At 40.5% G+C, this 17,654-nt stretch overlaps 1 protein-coding gene and 1 non-coding gene across 2 annotated transcripts in view; both read left to right on the forward strand.

The window, feature by feature from the left end:
• erbin (erbb2 interacting protein) overlaps nt 1–17,654 on the forward strand; it is a 322,194-nt gene that overhangs the window by 34,084 nt on the left and 270,456 nt on the right. The gene's annotated exons all lie outside the window — the stretch shown is intronic.
• Nucleotides 6,458–6,531, forward strand: trnat-agu (transfer RNA threonine (anticodon AGU)). The gene has a single exon. It is a non-coding gene; the product is annotated as a tRNA-Thr (tRNA).

The raw sequence follows: 17,654 nt of genomic DNA on the forward strand, positions 1-17,654 counted from the left end.
TGTTCACTAGGACTACTGTTGACTTATGGAGGTCTTTGTTGTCAAACATTTGCTGCCGTAGTTTGCAGAAGGCTGAGCTGACACAGCTGATCCGGTGTTGAATCTCCCTCTTGAATTGTGGCCTTTTGAGAGACGGAGCTGCCAAGGCTTCGGAAGTGCTCAACATATTCCAGAGTGTCTACTTCAATAGATGTATGGAGGTGGAATATTTGCCTGACCAGCTGTGGGTTAATATACAAGTGCCCAATGATCTATGAGTTGAAAATCAGCCTTTTCAGTCACATGAAGACCCATGGCAGAAACTTGTGGCCCTGAGTAGACATCACCGTCAAATTGAGGGATAGCTGACAACAACATCAGTCTGTGATATAGCTTCATGATCCCACATGCTCCATTTCTCATGTTGTGGAGAGAGCCTGAGCAGAGGCCAGGGAAGTTTAGTGACACTGCTTCTAATACTACAGCTTATAAAGTAACATGACACAGCTGTCTTGTAGTCTGTGTATTTGTCTCATTAATGTTGCAGAATGATTTAATCAACTAACAGTAACACCTTGAAAATAGTGGTAAGAGAAGATTTGTATGTACACAGCAATCATGAGTTGGCATTTCAATTTTTTTTATTCATTCATGGTGTGTGGGCTTCACTGGCAAGGTGTTGTCAAAGAAGCCTTGGCAAGTTGCTGCAGTATCTTTTGTAGATGGTACACACTGCAGCAATGGTGTGCTAGTGATAGAGGGAGTGAAAATGTAAGCTAGTGAATGGGGTGCTAGTGAAATAGACTGTTTTGCCCTGGATGGTGTTGAGCTGCTTAAGTGTTGTTGGAGCTGCACTCATCCAGGCACTCCTGACTTGAGTGTTCTAGATTATGGAGTAATGGGGTCAGGAAATTAGATAATTGCATGAATATCCAGCTTCTACCTTGCTCCTGTAGCCGCAGTTATATGTGGCTGATCTACTTAAACTTCTGGTGAATGATGACCCCAAGATTTTGATGGGAGACCTCAGTGGTTGTTGTTGGACTTCAAGTTGCTTAAGTGCCAGACAATGGGATTTTCAGTCCAAGCCTGGGTGGTGGTATGGTCTGCCGGAGCCCTGACATGCACTTCTTCATTAGTGGAGAAGCTGTGAATGGAGCTGATCTCTGGAATCATTGTTGAATAACTGCTATCCTCTTATGATGGAGGCAAGCCCATTGATGAAAGAGATGCAGATGGCAAGGTGAAAGTTGCCTCCCTGGGAGTATTCTGCAGTCATGTCCTAGGGCTGCTACCATTGGCTTTTGACAAGCACGACCCATTGGACGGTGTTTCCTTTGGTCCCCATTATCTTCTGTTTTCTGGGGTTCTTTACTGTCATACTTTGTGGAGGACAGTTACTCTTGCTGCTTCTTTGTCAATCTGCTCTTGCTTTCATATAAGTATCAAGGCTATTGTGATGTCTGGAGCTGCATGTTTTTGGTAGAACTCAAGCCAGGTGTTGTTGGGTTGGTTATTGCTGATGAACATAAGCTGGGTGATCACTGCCTGGGACAGATTTATCCACATTTTTTGTAGTCAGTAGAAATGGGTGGCCTAGGTGACATGTAGCTGTGCTTATGTCTTCAGTTTTAGGTTTGCCTCTTTAGAGATATACACATCCTTTTTAAATTATAGCAATGTTTCTCAAGGCAGCACACACAATTTCTAATTAAGTTACTTATAATAGCAGCAACTTCACTACAAGAGGATTTCATCTTTTCCTATAGTTTTTAAAGGGCTGAAGGAGGGGAACACTCTCAAAATGCCCAAATGTTAAAAAATAACAGCTGCCATTGCTGAAGGTGCTTTCATAGCTGTATTAAGTAACTTTAGCTGCTCACAGACAGTGACCATGACTGGAAGTACAGCAGAGTCTCCCAAGTAGAACAGGATTATTTCTTCAGCAAAATGTAGCGAGTAGTGGAGGATTGTTATTTGATACAAATTTTGTACATTGATTAAATGTGGTGCAGTCTGGTCTCCGGGCATGATTGAGGAGAGAAACTGCAAAATCATCAACATTCTGGCAGTGAGTAGTGGTGTCACTCTTCAGCATATAAGTGCTGAGAATTTGTTATGAACAATCGACCTGATTTCCAAAAGGCGGAACAGTTACACCTTTGTGGCCTTGTAGGGATACACTGTGGTCTTAAAGGGATACACCACATTTCACACCGATGCATTGTATACAAATGTCCTGTTTTCATAAAACCACATTCTCTGATCTACTGTGGGCTGTGCCATGGGAGACCCAATAAAGTTATAATGTCTCAAGCTGCAATTACTTTGTTATAACTATTTGACATGAATGAAAGTAATGATTGAAGTGGAAACTTGTATACTGTGTATGTAACAATAAATGAAATACTTCAAAGACTGTAAAAGAAGAAAGTGGATACATGTTTGAACTAACTAGGATGCCTATTGGTGAATCATCCTGTTGCACCCAACTTTCACTTTTTAAAATTGCTCCATAACACACACACCCTTTTTCGTGGGTGTTCATAGCTCATGCAATGCATATGCTGGCCTGGCTGAGAAATTTACCAGATTTTTGAAAATATCTTTTTACTGTTTAGTGAAGCTTTTTTGATTCCACCTTCCCTTCAAAAAAACTTTCTATATATAAATGTACAGCTACAGAAGCACTAAAGTAATTGGTTGAGGGATAGTTTTATTTTTGCATAGATACATTAATTATGAACAGGAGGTTTGATAAGTGTCTCTGGAATGATTTTTTTTTAAAAAGCACAAATTTTCAACTTTACATAAAATCATATTGAAGCAATTTTTCATTTGTTAATGGACTTGAAAATTCTTTTTATGTAGTTTTAAGTGAACAATTGAATCAGGAGAGATGGTGGTGCAGTAGCAATGTCATTGAGCTAGTAATCCAGAGGCCCAGGTTAATTCTTTGGGGACATTGAGTACTGTATCAATGCTGATAAGAACCTTCCTCCTCACACCCCACCCCTGTACGAACTTTATTAAATGAACCTTATAATTATGTACTGCGCTAATTGCCTGTGTAAAGTGATGACTGCACTGAAATGTTTGGGGATATGATATTTTGTTGTATAGTAGTGTTACTAATAGTCAAACTTCAGGTTAATGTCTGTTCACAGTACACTGGATGCTCAGACTGGAACTGCCAGAACACTAGCCACTTGTACCTATTGTTAATGAAGTAGAGCTTAGAATTAGTTTGCAGACTGCAACCAATGCGGTCAGAGATGGTCTGAATAAATAATTCAGCTAGTAGAAAATGAGCATTTTCTTCCTTTCTCTTTGCCCCTCAATTCTCGCTTAAAAAAACCTAACAACATAGTTATGTTATTAGTATTTTTTGATTTTGGAAATCCCCAGGCTTATTTTTTGGATGTATATTTGTTAATTTATGTAATGGAAGCTGTAGAGCAGTGGTTCTCAAACTGCTTAGGGAGGACAATAGGGGCCACCTCTTAGTTCTACCCCACCTGTTTTTGTTTGCCATCATAAAAAAAAACCATCAGAATTAATGGGAAGAGTGACGCTCCTTTTGATGAGACACCAATGAGGTTACTAATGAGACACCAAGGTGGAGAGCTTCAATCTCATGTTGGGCTCCATGCTGAGTCAGATCCTCTTTGTTTTCAGCACCACAAGTGTTGAAAATCTGATATCGCAGTTGATTGTTGTAACAGTGATGTAAGTCTTGCCTATAAAATTATATTGTTGCTAGGGCATATGACGACTCATGCCATGCTCATAGGAGCCGGTCTGGTGGTGGGGATGAGCTGCCTGGCCTGTTCTCCTCTCGTATGACATGGCATCAAGTGTCAGTGGCTTTCATCTTGGGCCACCATCCTTGCTGACCATCTTTTCAGAACCGCTGCTATAGAGGGATTAGATTTTTAGTGCCTGCCCTCTAGGACTTGTAAACGTTATTGACCTTGGCATGCAAGGATTTTTGGTTGTGAATATCACCACGTATTTCAGGATCCTGGTATGTTGCGTGGGATGAATTTGAGATTCGTCTTCTAAATTGTGGATCGGTTGAATTTGGGCAAATGAATTGTGGGGGTTTTAATTGAGGTTTGATTGCTATTTTTCATATGTTTATTTTGCTGCTACACCACATAACTAACTTTCTGCTATCATGAAATAAAAATAGACCCCTTCCTGTGTAGGGGAGACAGTTGACATTGAAGAAAATACTTCAAGGTAAATTTAAACTGATATCAGGAATCTTTTCATAGTGATAGCATATTGAAATGAATGAAAATAAAAAAGCCCTAGAATCACACTTTAAAAAAAAAACAATCAGATGGTGTTTTTTAAGGAGCAAGGAGAAGGATTCAGCAGATGAATGAGGATGACCATCCTCAGCTTTAATTATGATGTATCTCTTCACAGTGAACTAGCAAGCCTACCTAAAAGATTACAGTCAGCTCACTCCGCAGATTGCTTTAATTTGCAGCCAGCAGTGGCTTTGTCATATCTGCTAACTGAGCAGCATCACTTTTCACTTCTTTCTAACTAGAATTGCTGTTGAACTTTTCAGTTTGGGATTTCTTACTTTAATTGTTCCAATTGCTTCGATTAGTGAGAGAGGAGAGGTGGTGGTGTAGTGCTAATGTCACTGGACTAGTAATCCAGAGGTCCAGGCTAATTCTCTGGGGACATAGGCTCAAATCTGACCATGGCAGCTGGTAGAATTTAAATTCAATTAATAAATCTGGAATACAAAGCTTGTCTCAGTAATGGTGACCATGTTGTAAAAACCCTTCTGGTTCACTAATGTCCTTTTAAGGAAGGAAATCTGCTGTCCTTACCATCCTGCTGTCCTGGACTACATGTGACTCCAAACCCACAGCAATGTGGTTGATTCTTAACTGTCCTCTGGAATGGCCCAGCAAGCCACTCTATTCAAGGGCAGTTAAGAATGAGCAACAAATGCTTGGCCTTGCCAGTGATGCTCACATCCCATGAAAGAATTTTTAAAAAAGTTTCTTTACATAAAAAGTCAAGCTAGCCTTTATGATTTTTCAAAACTCTTTAACCCATGATTAAATTGGAAGTGATGCATTCCAATAAAATATAAAATTAAGCTCCAGTTTCAGCAGTAGCCATGGTAGAACGCTCATGGTGTGTCAGTTAGAAATGCCTTGCATTTTGCATTTTGTTAATGTGTGAACAGTTAGCTTTAAAGTAAAACAACATCTCTAAGTTGTTGTCCTGGTATTTTATTCAAAGTATAAGGATAAATATGCGCTGAGTCTGCATTGAAATTTTTGCGTTTCATATTGTTAAACTTAGGTCTTATACATTCCAGGTGAAGTGTACTCCCGCACACATTGATGTAAACACGGACAAAACCTCATGATCTGGTTCTAGAATCAACTTAAGTACAAATCTGCGAAGTGAGTGAAAACTGGCATAGGATATTTGGGCCAAATCTGTGCGATAGATTAAACGTAATTCTGGACTCACCTTTAAATATCTCTATTTGCCTTTATAAGATCACCTCTCATCCTTTGATCGTCTGAGAAGTCCTGGATTTTCCAGAATTCTTCAACGCTCAAATCTTTAACATTGCCTTCCAGCCATGTGGCTCTTCTTTTCATGGCCTCCTGTATTCTGATATCTCCTCAATGGCTCAGTGACCAGAACTGGGCATGGTATGCAAGGTGGCCAGAGCACTGTTTTGGCTATGTAATTCAACTTTCTGTTGGCCTTGCTGATTGATTAGATTCACATCTATACAATTTTCAAGTCTCTTGTTATTTATTTCGACACAATTCACATGTTATCTGTTTTTACTTACTGTGTGATTGCCTTGCATTTGTCTGCATGAAATTTGATCTGTGCATTCACTCATTTTGCACATCTCACCCTCCCTTCAAAAATTGATGCATGTGCACCCTTGGTTCCCTCTGTTCCTGCGCAATATTTAGAATTGTGCCATTAAGTCTATATTGCCTCTCCCCATCCCATCTACTAAAATACAAAACCTCACACTTCTCTATCAGACTCCATCTGCCACTTGTCTGCCCATTCTGCTGGCCTATTTATGTTCTGTTGCAGGCAATTCATATCATCCTCACTGTTTGTCATTCCTCCAAGTTTGGAATCATTGGCAAATTTTGAAATTTTGCTCTATATTCCAAAATCCAAGCTATATAAAACCATCTTCCATCTACTGTGACTTGCTGCTTTCTGTCCTTAAGCCAATTTTTAAAATCCAATTCACATTGGCCCTCCTAATCCTTAAGCCTAATTTAGTTAACCAGCCTTTTATATGGTACTTCATCAAATGCTTTCTACCGTCAGCTGTGGCTCAGTTCATAGCACCCTCGCCTTTGAATCAGAGGGTTGTGGGTTCATGTCCCACTCCTGGAAACCAAGAACTGTGATTGTACTCGAAAGAGTTGCAATCTGTGACTGTTGGGCCTTGGGCTCTGTGGCTTAGTAGGTTAAAGCATCTGTTTAGTAAACAGCAGACCCTGGGTTCGAGTCCCAGCAGAGCCTCGCTTACATTTACAAGTTCTGATCTGATTTGAGCAAGTTCTTCGTAAACAGCGCAAAACATTTTGAGGTGTTAGCTGTGGCTCAGTTCATAGCACCCTCGCCTTTGAATCAGAGGGTTGTGGGTTCATGTCCCACTCCTGGAAAACCGAGAACTGTGATTGTACTCGACAGAGTTGCAATCTGTGACTGTTGATAACTCGAAAGAGGATCAAATGCTTTCTTAAAATCCATATTGACAACATCCATTGCATTCCCTTCATTAACCTTCTAATTGAATTTTTTGATGAAGTAACAGATTATTCAAGTATGATCTGCTTTCCACCAATCTCTGACTATCCTTAATTAACTCAAACCCCTCAAAGTGTCTCTTGATTTTTTTTTCCCCCCTGATTAAGGATTCCAAAACCTTCCTCACCATTGATGTTAGACAAATTGGCCTGTAGTGGCTAGGGCAGTCTTTACATTCTTTCTTGAATGTGGGTGTCACATTTGCCAGACTCAAATCCTCTGGCACCTCCCCCATATCTAGGAAAGCTTGAAAAACTAAAGCAAATCATCTTCTATCTCCACTCCCAACTCCTTTAGCAACCTAGAATACAAGCCACCTGGATCAGGTGACTTATCCACCTCAAACATAACTGCCTTTTCAGTACCTCTCCTGCCTTTGGTTTTTCACACTATCCATTGCCTCTATCTCTGCTTCTACAGATACTCTGTAAATTCCTGTTTCATAACACGAATATAAAGAACTTGTTAAGTATTCTAGCCTTTCCCCGCACCTCTAAGCATTTTTCACCCTCTTTGTCCCTAATAGGATCGACTTCACCTCCTGCTTATTATTTACATGCTAATGGAAGATTTTTGGGTTCCCTTTTATGTTACCTGTCATTCTATTCTCATATTATCCCTTTGCCAATCTTATTTTCTTCTTTGCTTCACCTCTCAATCTATTGTACTTGACCTGTTACTCACTTGAAGAACTTGCCTGACATGTATCATATATCCTCCTTTTTTTGTTTCATAGTCATCTCTATCACCCTCATCATTCAAGGAGCCCTGTTTTTGGCTCTTTTGCCTTTTTCCCTTGTTGAAATATATCTCGCCTGTATCTGAAGCATCTCTTCCTTAAAGATCACCCATTGTTCTGTTACAGTTTTTCCTGTTAGTATCCAGTTCCATTTTACCCTGTTAGCCCTCTTCCAATTTAGATGTCCTATATTAGATTGTTCCTTGATTTTTCTCCATTATCAATCTGAACCTTATGATATGGTGATCACTCTTACCCAAATGTTCACCCACAGACACCTGGTTCGCTTGACCCACCACATTTCTCAGCACCAGGTTCAGCAATGCCTTTGAGTTGAGTTGAGAACATATTGCTCTCGGAGGCTCTTCTGAACATGGTGCAGAAATTCCCCTTCCTCTTTAATCTTTATTGTAACATTATCCCAATTAATATTTGGGTAATTAAAGTCCCCCAGTATCACCACTCTATAGTTGCTCCGCATCTCAGTGATTTCCACGTTGCTCTGTCTCTCGCTATTTGGAGGCCTTTAGAAAACCCCATGCAATGCAAACTTACCTTTTTTTTTGCTTCTTAACTGCACTCAAATGGATGCTGCGCTTGCCCCCTCAAGAAATTGTCTTTCCAAAGTACAATGCCTTCCTTCTCTATCTTTTCTGAGCACTTCATATCTGTACATCAAGTGCCCAGTTTTCTCCATTTTTAAGCCACATTTCCGTTATTGCCACCATCATATTTCCACGTTACTTTTTGTGCCTGTAGCTTACCAACCTTAGTCACTGCACTTTGTGTGTTCACGTGCATGCATTGTGGTCCTGTCTTTGCATTCCTCATTGCCCTCCTTAATCCACTCTTACCTAATACAGTACTACTTCTTTCTCTAGTACTGTTCAACACTCCAAATTACTCTTCTACTTCTATATGCTGGTGCCCACCCCCCTGCCAATCTAGTTTAAACACTCCCCAATCGCATTGGTGAACGTCCCCGCAAGGCCATTACACCTCAGCAGGACTGGGACCAATCTGTCCCTTTTGAATAGGTGCCTTCTATTCCAGAACTGGTCCCAATGCCCCATGAATCTGAAACCCTCCCTTTTGCACTGTGCCTTAAGCCACGTGTTAGTCTTCCCTAACTTCCTTTTTCTATTCTCACTGGCACATGGCACTGGGAGCAATCCAGAGATTACTACCTTTTGAGGTCCTACTTTTTAACTCCCTCCCTAGTTCCTGAATATCTGACCCTAGAGAGGACAGGTATTAAGGTCTTCTCGGTACCAATGCACACCACAACCTCTGGCTCACTCCCTTGCCTCTGCAGAATATTCTGCACCCTCACCATGATGTCCTTTACCCTGACACCAGAAAGGCAACACATCATGCAGGACTCTTGAGTGACAGTTACAGAAATGCCTGCCAGTCCCCCTAACTCTGGGATCTTCTATAACAAGGGGATTTCTACACTTTGCTGTTCCCTTTTCTTGCACACTAGTGCCTTGGACTAGAATGCACCCCTTCAGGGTATTGTCACTCCCAGCAGCCTCTAATACTGAGTATCTGTTTTAGAGTGGCACGAATCCCAAAGACCCCACTGGCTGCCTCTTCCTGAACCTGTGGAATTTACTACCACAGAAAGTAGTTGAGGCCAAAACATTGTATGTTTTCAAGAAGGAGTTAGATATAGCTCTTGAGGCGAAAAGGATCAAAGGATATGGGGAGAAAGCGGGAGCAGGCTATTGAATTGGATGATCAGCCATGATCATAATGAATGGCGGAGCAGGCTCGAAGGGCTGAATGACCTACTCCTATTTTCAATGTTCCTATGTTTCCTGCTCTTTGGGATGTCCACCCACCTACTATTCTGACCTCTCACTTGCCTGTGGGCTGGCCACCTCCTGGAACCTATGACTAAAGAAACTCTCATCCTCCCTGAAGCTTCTCAGCGACTCCGGCTGCTGCTCAAGCTTGGAAATCCTGAGCTCGAGCAGCTGGAGGTACTTCCGGCACATATCATCTAAGATATGTTAAGTGCCTTGAAGTTCCACATGACACAGGAATTGCAAGCAGCAGGTCTCTGATGCCCATCAAAAAAACCTCCTGTGTTCCCTCTAACAATCTAATCATTGCCCTGTTTAAACTGTTAGCTGGTGCTTAGTGCAAAATAAATGCAGTTTGTCAATAATACACTAAGACCCACAGAAACCATTATTCTGGCTGTGAGAGTTTTAACATATGTTATAGCACCAAGTATAGATGTAAGTAAATGAACATGGAACCATGCAAATTTGCAATACAAATGAGGGAAACCTTGGGCATTTTATTTTACTCTTTTCATGGGATGTCGGTGTCACTGGCAAGGGCAGCATTTGTTGCCCTCATCCCTAATTCCCCCTGAACTGAGTGGCTTGCTAGGCTGTTTCAGGGGACAGTGAAGAGACAACCACATTGTTGTGGATCTGGATCACATGTAGGCCAGACCAGGTAAGGATGGCAGATTTCTTTCCCTAAAGGACATTAGTGAGCCAGATGGGTTTTTATGACAATTGACAATGGTTTCATGGGACACTAAGAGCTTTTTTAAATATATAAAAAGGGAGAGAGAGGCCAAAGTCAATATAGGTCCCTTAAAGAATGAGGCTGGGGAAATAATAATGGAGAACTAGGAAATGGCAGAGTTGCTGAATAAATACTCTGCATCAGTCTTCACGGTAGAAGATGCTAATAGCACAACAAAAATACGAAATAATCATGGGGCAAAAGGGTGGGGGGGGTGGTGGAGGAAATAAATACAATAACTATCATTAGAGAAAAAGTACTAGGGAAACTAGTGAGGCTAAAGGCTGATACGTCACCTGGACCTGATGGGTTGCATCCTAGGATATTAAAGGAAATAGCTGCAGAATTAGTGGATGCACTGGTAGTAATCTTCCAAGAGTCCTTAGATTCTGGAAAAGTCCCAGAGGATTGGAAAACTGCAATGTAACACCCTTATTCAAAAAAAGAGGGAAACAAAAAAAAGGTAACTGTAGGCCAGTTAGTTTATGTTAGAAAATGTTGGAGTCTATTATGAAAGATGTAATAGCAGAGCATTGAGAAATGCATAATATAATCAAGCAGAGTCAGCATAGCTTCATGAAAGGGAAATCATGTCTGACAAATGTATTAGAATTCTTTGCATAGGTAACAAGCAGGATAGATAAAGGGGAACTAGTGGATGTAATATATTGGATTTGCAAAAGGCATTCGATGAGGTACCACACAAGGTTACTTAATAAGATAAGAGCTCATGGTGTTGAAGGTAGTAAACTAGCATGGATAGAGGACTGGCTAACTAATAAAAGGCAGAGGTTGGGATAAGGGGGGGTCATTTTCAGGATGGCAACCTATAACTAGTGGAGTGACACAAGGATCAGTGCAAGGGCCACAATTATTTATAATATATATGACTTGGATGAGGGAAATGAATGTACTATCACCAAGTTTGCAGATGACATAAAAATAGGTGGGAAGGCAAGTGGTGAAGATGACAGAGTCTACAGAGGGATATAGACAGGTTAAGTGAGTGGGCAAAAACGTGGCAGATGGAATATAATGTGGGAAAATGTGAGGTTATGCACTTTAGCAGGAAGAATAGAGGAGCTGAATATTACTTAAATGGAGAAAGACTGAAGAAAGCTGCAGCACAGAGGGATTTTGGTGTCCTTATGCATGAACCCCAAAAAGCTAGCATATCAGTTCAGGTAATAGGGAAGGCAAATGGAATGTTGGCCTTTATTTCAAAGGGAATGGAGTATAAAAATAGGGAAGTCTTGATAAAACTATACAAGGCACTAGTTAGACCACACCTAGAATACTGTGAACAATTTTGGCTCCCTTATCTAAGGAAAGATATGCTAGCATTAGAGGTAGCCCAGTGAAGGTTCACTAGGTTAATCCTGGGGATGGAGGGATTTTCTTATGAGGAGAGGTTGAGTTCAGGAGAATGAGAGGCGATCTTATTGAAAAATATAAGATTCTTAGGGGGCTTGATAGGGTAGGTGCTGAGAGGTTGTTTCCCTTTGTGGGAGACTCTAGGACCAGAGGGCATAATCTCAGAGTAAGGGGGTGCCCATTTACAACAGAGATGAGGAGGAATTTCTTCTCTCAGAAGGTAGTTAATCTGTGGAATTCTTTACCACAGAGGGCTGTAGAGGCTGAGTCATTAAGTATATTCAAGGCTAAGATAGACAGATTTTTAATCAATAATGAAATCAAGGGTTATGGGGAAAGAGCAGGAAAGTGGAGTTGAGGGTTATCAGATCAGCCATGATCTCACTGAATGGCGGAGCAGACTCGATGGGCCGAATAGCCTACTTCTGCTCCTACGTCTTATGGTCCCCATCACTGAGGCTAGCTTTCAATTCCAGTTTTTTTTTAATCCATTGAATTAGTTGCCATGTTGGAATTTGAACCCCTGTCCCCAGAACACTGGACTGGGCCTCTGAATTACTAATCGAATGACATTACCAGTATGGCACTGTCTCCTCTAGAGAGCATGTTGCCCCCTATGATAAGGCATATACACCCTTTAAAACTTTTAAGTCCTGACAGCTTCCAAAGATTTGCCAACTCCCCAGTGCACGCTACATGACAGGCTGACTTCTATCAAACCTCAGGTTCTTGTCAAAGCATTTGCTGTATTCCACTGTTACTCAACACAAGGAAAGTTATTTATTTGCTGCTTTGTTGATGTTTTAAGGAACTGTCTGTTTCATTAACCTTGCAAATCCTTGTGAAGGGGCACAAGTTTCTTGAAAAATTAATAAACAATTGTGCTTTTTGAAAAAAAAAATTCACCTGTTTCAGTTCTGTTTGAAGGGGTATGATTTTGTTCTAAGTTTTGTAAAACTGCTGTGTAATTGATGTTGGTGCTCTAGTCCAGGCCCCTCTGCTGAATTTGACACCTGCCAGTAGGATTCTGATGTTTCACAGGATAACTTTAGTAATAACAACAGAAAGTGCTGGAAAAAACTCAGTTGGTCTGGCAGCATCTGTGGAGAGAGAAACAGAGTTGACGTTTCAAGTCGAATATAACTCTTCTTTGGAACGGAGTCATATTTGGACTTGAAGCATTAACTCTGTTTCAGCCCCCCACAGATGCTGCCAGACCTGCTGAGTTTTTTCCAGCACTTGGCTTTTATTTCGGATCTCCAGCATCCACAGTATTTTGCTTTTATAATTCCGTAATGTTTGATTTTGTAGTAGTTGTCCTGTAACTGCCTTCGCTTCCCTTTTTTCCTCCCCTCAATTTGCATGACTGCCCTAAAGATAACCTGGCCTTTGCTATGCTTATATGTTTTTTCATTACATTAATCTTAAAAGTGCCAAAATTTTCTGTTGAAACAGGAGCACTTTATTCCTTTGTACTTGGGATGAGGGAGAAGTGTGGGCATCTATTTCAGCAGAGCCATGCATTAAAACTCTTAGAAACTTATTTCTAGATTGATTTAAATGTTAAGAAATCAATGTTAAGATTTGTTAGGTTAAACCATGAGAATAGAAAAGCCATGTATTATGAAAAAAAATATTTTACACAGACTTGACCTGCAACACACACAATTGACCTGAATTTGAGGCTAATTGGCAACCTCACTGAGTAGCTAGTATGGAAAACTGAAAATGTGATAATTGAATTCTTCTGAGATTGGGGGGGTGGGAGCAATGGATTGTTGGGAAAGAATGGGTCACATGCTGCACATAGCTCTGCTACATGTGACCTAGGCATGCTGGAAGCCCAAAATAGTAAATGTTCCATTCCCATCACAAACCTCACTTGTGATGATGAGCACAAACGTATACCTATTATGACTGGATTGTTTCGGAGTAAAGATATGAAAGACAGGGATGTAACCAGAGATACTTTGAGATTAAATATCCATTGCACAGACCTTCTAAGTTAACATTTTTGTAATGATGTATTAGTTCGATTATGAGTATGTTCTTAATCAGTTCCAACTCCTCTTCAATGATCTTAACACTTTTTGATCTGACCAGAACTGTTCAATATTTGAAGTCCATTATGACTGGAGGAACTGAATAAAAGTCTGATGGCTGTAACTCTAATATCAAAAGTTGACATTTGAATAAAACAAAATGCATGGTTTCAAGGAGAAGCTGTAGATACAGGTGTATGATGACAAGGTCATTGATGTTGTCATAAACAGCAGAAGTGAAATGTGCGCAATTTATTGCTGTCTGAAACCCAGAGATAGGATTGTTGAAATTACTTCAAATTCTTCCAGGCTGCATGTGCCATTTTGTTAGCACTGGCTGTTTTGGTACTTGCTATTGCCAGCTACACCAAAAAAAAACGATTACCGAGCAGCGACACTACACGCTGTTTTTGCCGTTTTTCTTTATTCTTTCAAGAGATGTGGCAAGGCCAATTTGTTGCCCATTCTGATTGCCCTTGAACTGAGTGGCTTGTTAGCCTATAGAAGAGGGCAGTTAAATTTAATACAAACATTTTTGAGCTGAACGTAGCAAAATGAGTCTGTCTCGTATTTTAAACTTGAGATGTTCATTGAGTTTGGTGTGATTTTTGTTAATTGGTCTAAAATGATTTCCAAAAGCTTGAATAGATTTTCCATGCATTTCAATGTAATATCTGGGTGAAATAGAGCCAAAGCTTAATTCCTGAATTGGCTGTTGTCCGAGACTCGATGAGCATGGTTTAGTGCTGACCCAGCTGGTTTGTGAGGGATTTCATATTGTTGAGGTAAAACTCTGGGATTTTGGCACCTAGTGCTAACCTGACCATGTAGTTTAGAATGTAACCGGATCGCAAAATGTTTAAAATGAACATAATAACCAAAAATAAATGTTTTAATCTTTCAATTGGGGAATGTTTTAATGGGCCTTTAAAACTGCCATATTGCAGTGCTTTGTTTTCAACATAATTTTTTTCATAGCAATCACAACTTTTTCACACAAGTAAAGGTGGTGCATCTAAATTGAATAAGATCCAGTGGATAGGATCTGTAAATCTCTAAATCTTGTGTAAACGCAATAACTGCATGATTGTTCTTTCAATATGTTACATAACTTGCTCACTGATGCTCAATTTGTGTTCTGCCAAGGCCACTTGGCTCCAGGCCTCATTACAGCAATGGTCCAAACATGGACTAAAGAGCTGAACTCAAGGTGAGAGTGACGGCCTTTGACGTCAAGGCATTTGACAGAGTATGACATCAAGGAGCCCTAGCAAAACTGAAGTCAGTGGAATTTGGGGAAAACTCTCCATTGGTTGGAGTCATACCTGTAGCACAAAGGGCGATGGTTGTGGTTGTTGGAGGTCAAGACATCGCTGCAGGAGTTCCTTAGGTTAGTATCCCAGGCCCAACCATCTTCAGCTGCTTCATCAATGACCTTCCCTCCAGCATAAGGTCAGACCTGGGGATGTTCGCTGATGATTGCATAATGTTCAGCACCATTCACAGCTTCTCAGATACTGAAGCAGTCCATGTCCATATGCAGGGAGACCTGGACAACATTCAGACTTGGTCTGACAAGTGGCAAGTAACATTCACACCACACAAGTGCTAGGCCATGACTAAATGGACCAAGAAAGAATTGTCTAATTATTTTGCTTGACATTCAATAGCATAGCATCGCTGAATCCCCAGCTATCAACATCCTGTGGGTTACCATTGATTAGAAACTCTACTGAACCAGCCGTATAAATAGTGTGGCTACCAGAGCAGGTCAGAGGCTGGGAATTCTGCAGCTGACTCTCCAAAGCCTGTCCATCATCTACAAGGTACAAGTCAGGAGTATGATTGGATACTGTCCACTTGCCTGGTTGAGTGCAGCTCCAATAACACCCAAAAAGCTCAGTACCATTTAAGACAAAGAAGCCTACTTGATTTGCACTCCAGATGCACAGTGACAGCAGTGTGTACCATCTACAAGATGCACTGCAGCAACTTAACAAGACTCCTTTGACAGCACTTTCCAAAACTGTGACCTCTACCACCTTGAAGAATAAGGCAGCAGATGCATGGGAACACCATTATCTGCAAGTTCCCCTCCCAAGTCATACAGAATCCTGACTTGGAATGTACTGCCATTCCTTCACTACTACTGAATCAAAATCCTAGGATTCCCTTCCAAACAACACTGTGGTGTACCTACACCACATGGTCTGCAACAATACAAGAAGGTGGCTTTCTACCTTTCAAGGGGATTGGCAATAAATGCTGGCTTTGCTAGCGATGCTTTCATCCCATGAACAAATAAATAAGAATGTAAAGCAATTATTGTGAATTTTGATCTTTATCATCATTGTTCACTTGTTTTTAAAAGACCCAAGAAAATACTTACATCCATATAGCACTTTTCATGATCTCGGGGTGTGTCAAAGCACTTTGCTGCAATGGAGTACATTATGGTCACTGTTGTAATGTAGGAAATATGGCATCCTATTTGCACATAGTAAGGACACTGGAGACAACTGCCCGCCTTCACATAGTGTGTGCATTTGGTTGTGTGGAGAGGTTGTGTAAACCAGGGTCCGTGGAAGATGTGGATTTTTCCTTTGTTCCAGGCTGCTTAGATCCAAGCTTTTTGTAACAACTAACTAATTAATTTAATAAAATGACCAACAATTACGTAAGGTACATAACATGAATTAGCCAAATTAATGACTCCTGTTCGCACTAGCCAATAACTGCTTGCTGCTTTCAAAGTAGAGCTGTTATTTTGGCTAACGGCAAAGAATACTGGAGCCTTAAGAGAATTTTTATTTTAGAGTCAGCAGTGGTTTTTGACTTTACTATATTGCAATTAAAGCTTTCTTTTAAAATGTAATTGTTTTCTCATATTCCAAATGTAGAACTATATTTTTAAGGTTCTAATTACACAGAAATGCTGAGTATTTCATTTGTCACTTATCTGTGATACTGTACGCACCATCTAGCAACTTGGCTTTCATAGTTCTTGGGGAGAGACAAAAGGACTTTTCATGGAAAAATAATCTTAATTTACCCTTTTATTAACAGAGAATACTCTGTTTTATGTGTTTCTTTGTACTTATTGCCAATTACAATGTGCATACTGGGCCTGGACAGGAATGGTTTTTACTTGCTTATGACAAGTTATTCCAGAGTTTTCATTAGCACATCCTTTAGATAATATCACCACCGTCAACACCCTTTTGTCCTTTTGTCTATGATATCTTTGGCAGTCTCTTCTTGGCCTCCACCTTTCGCTGGCCCCCTATCAAGCTCTACCTGTCCCTCCCACCCCCCTCTCCCAGCTTCTATTTCATCTCATTTCTATGTGTCTTAGTTCTGATGAAGGGTCATACGGACTCGAAACGTCAACTGTATCCCTCTCCGCAGATGCTGTCAGAGCTGCTGAGTTTTTCCAGGTATTTTTGTTTTTGTTCCAGAGTTTTCTTACTCAGTTCCAACTTTACGCTGATTAGATCCTTGGCCAATCAGTTAACCGTACCAAATTTTAGGATATGCTTTTTGGAAAATCAGCTCTTCAGTATCATTCCAGGAATGAAACTAAATCTGCCAGGTGCTGTGGAAACCCAGAAATATTTCCTTATGTTAGTATTTAAGTGAAAGCCTCACAGGTAAAAAAAATTCTCAGGTTTGAGGGGCCATTGGATCAATTAGTATTCTTATTGCTTATGATTTGTTTTCCTACCAAGAAATTTTTGATGAAAACTTCTTGCTTTCAGAATCATCTAATTCCAATTTATAGCAGTTCAGTGTTGTTCCTTAGATTATCTTTAGAGAACAGATTGAAGACACTTCCAAGCATTTAACCAATGCAAACTACCCTTTTGAGGGACTGATGGGCTTATGTATGCTTGGGTCCAATGAGGCTGAAACGAGAAACTAACCAGAATGTAGGAAGAATCCACATCTTTCTAGAATCCCGAATAGCTCTCAATGGAATCATTCAGCGGTCTTCCTTGTCAAAAGGGGAATTCTGAAATACACACATTGAAACTGTTAAATATGAGGAAAGGGAACTATTTGGGGATGTTGGAACTATTCCACTGGAGCTGTGCCAGCATTATAGAATATGGAGAGTGTTCAGCTCAGGG

This window comes from Cetorhinus maximus, chromosome 2 (assembly GCF_964194155.1).
Source record: "Cetorhinus maximus chromosome 2, sCetMax3.hap1.1, whole genome shotgun sequence".
In the NCBI taxonomy this organism is placed as follows: Eukaryota; Metazoa; Chordata; class Chondrichthyes; order Lamniformes; family Cetorhinidae; genus Cetorhinus; species Cetorhinus maximus.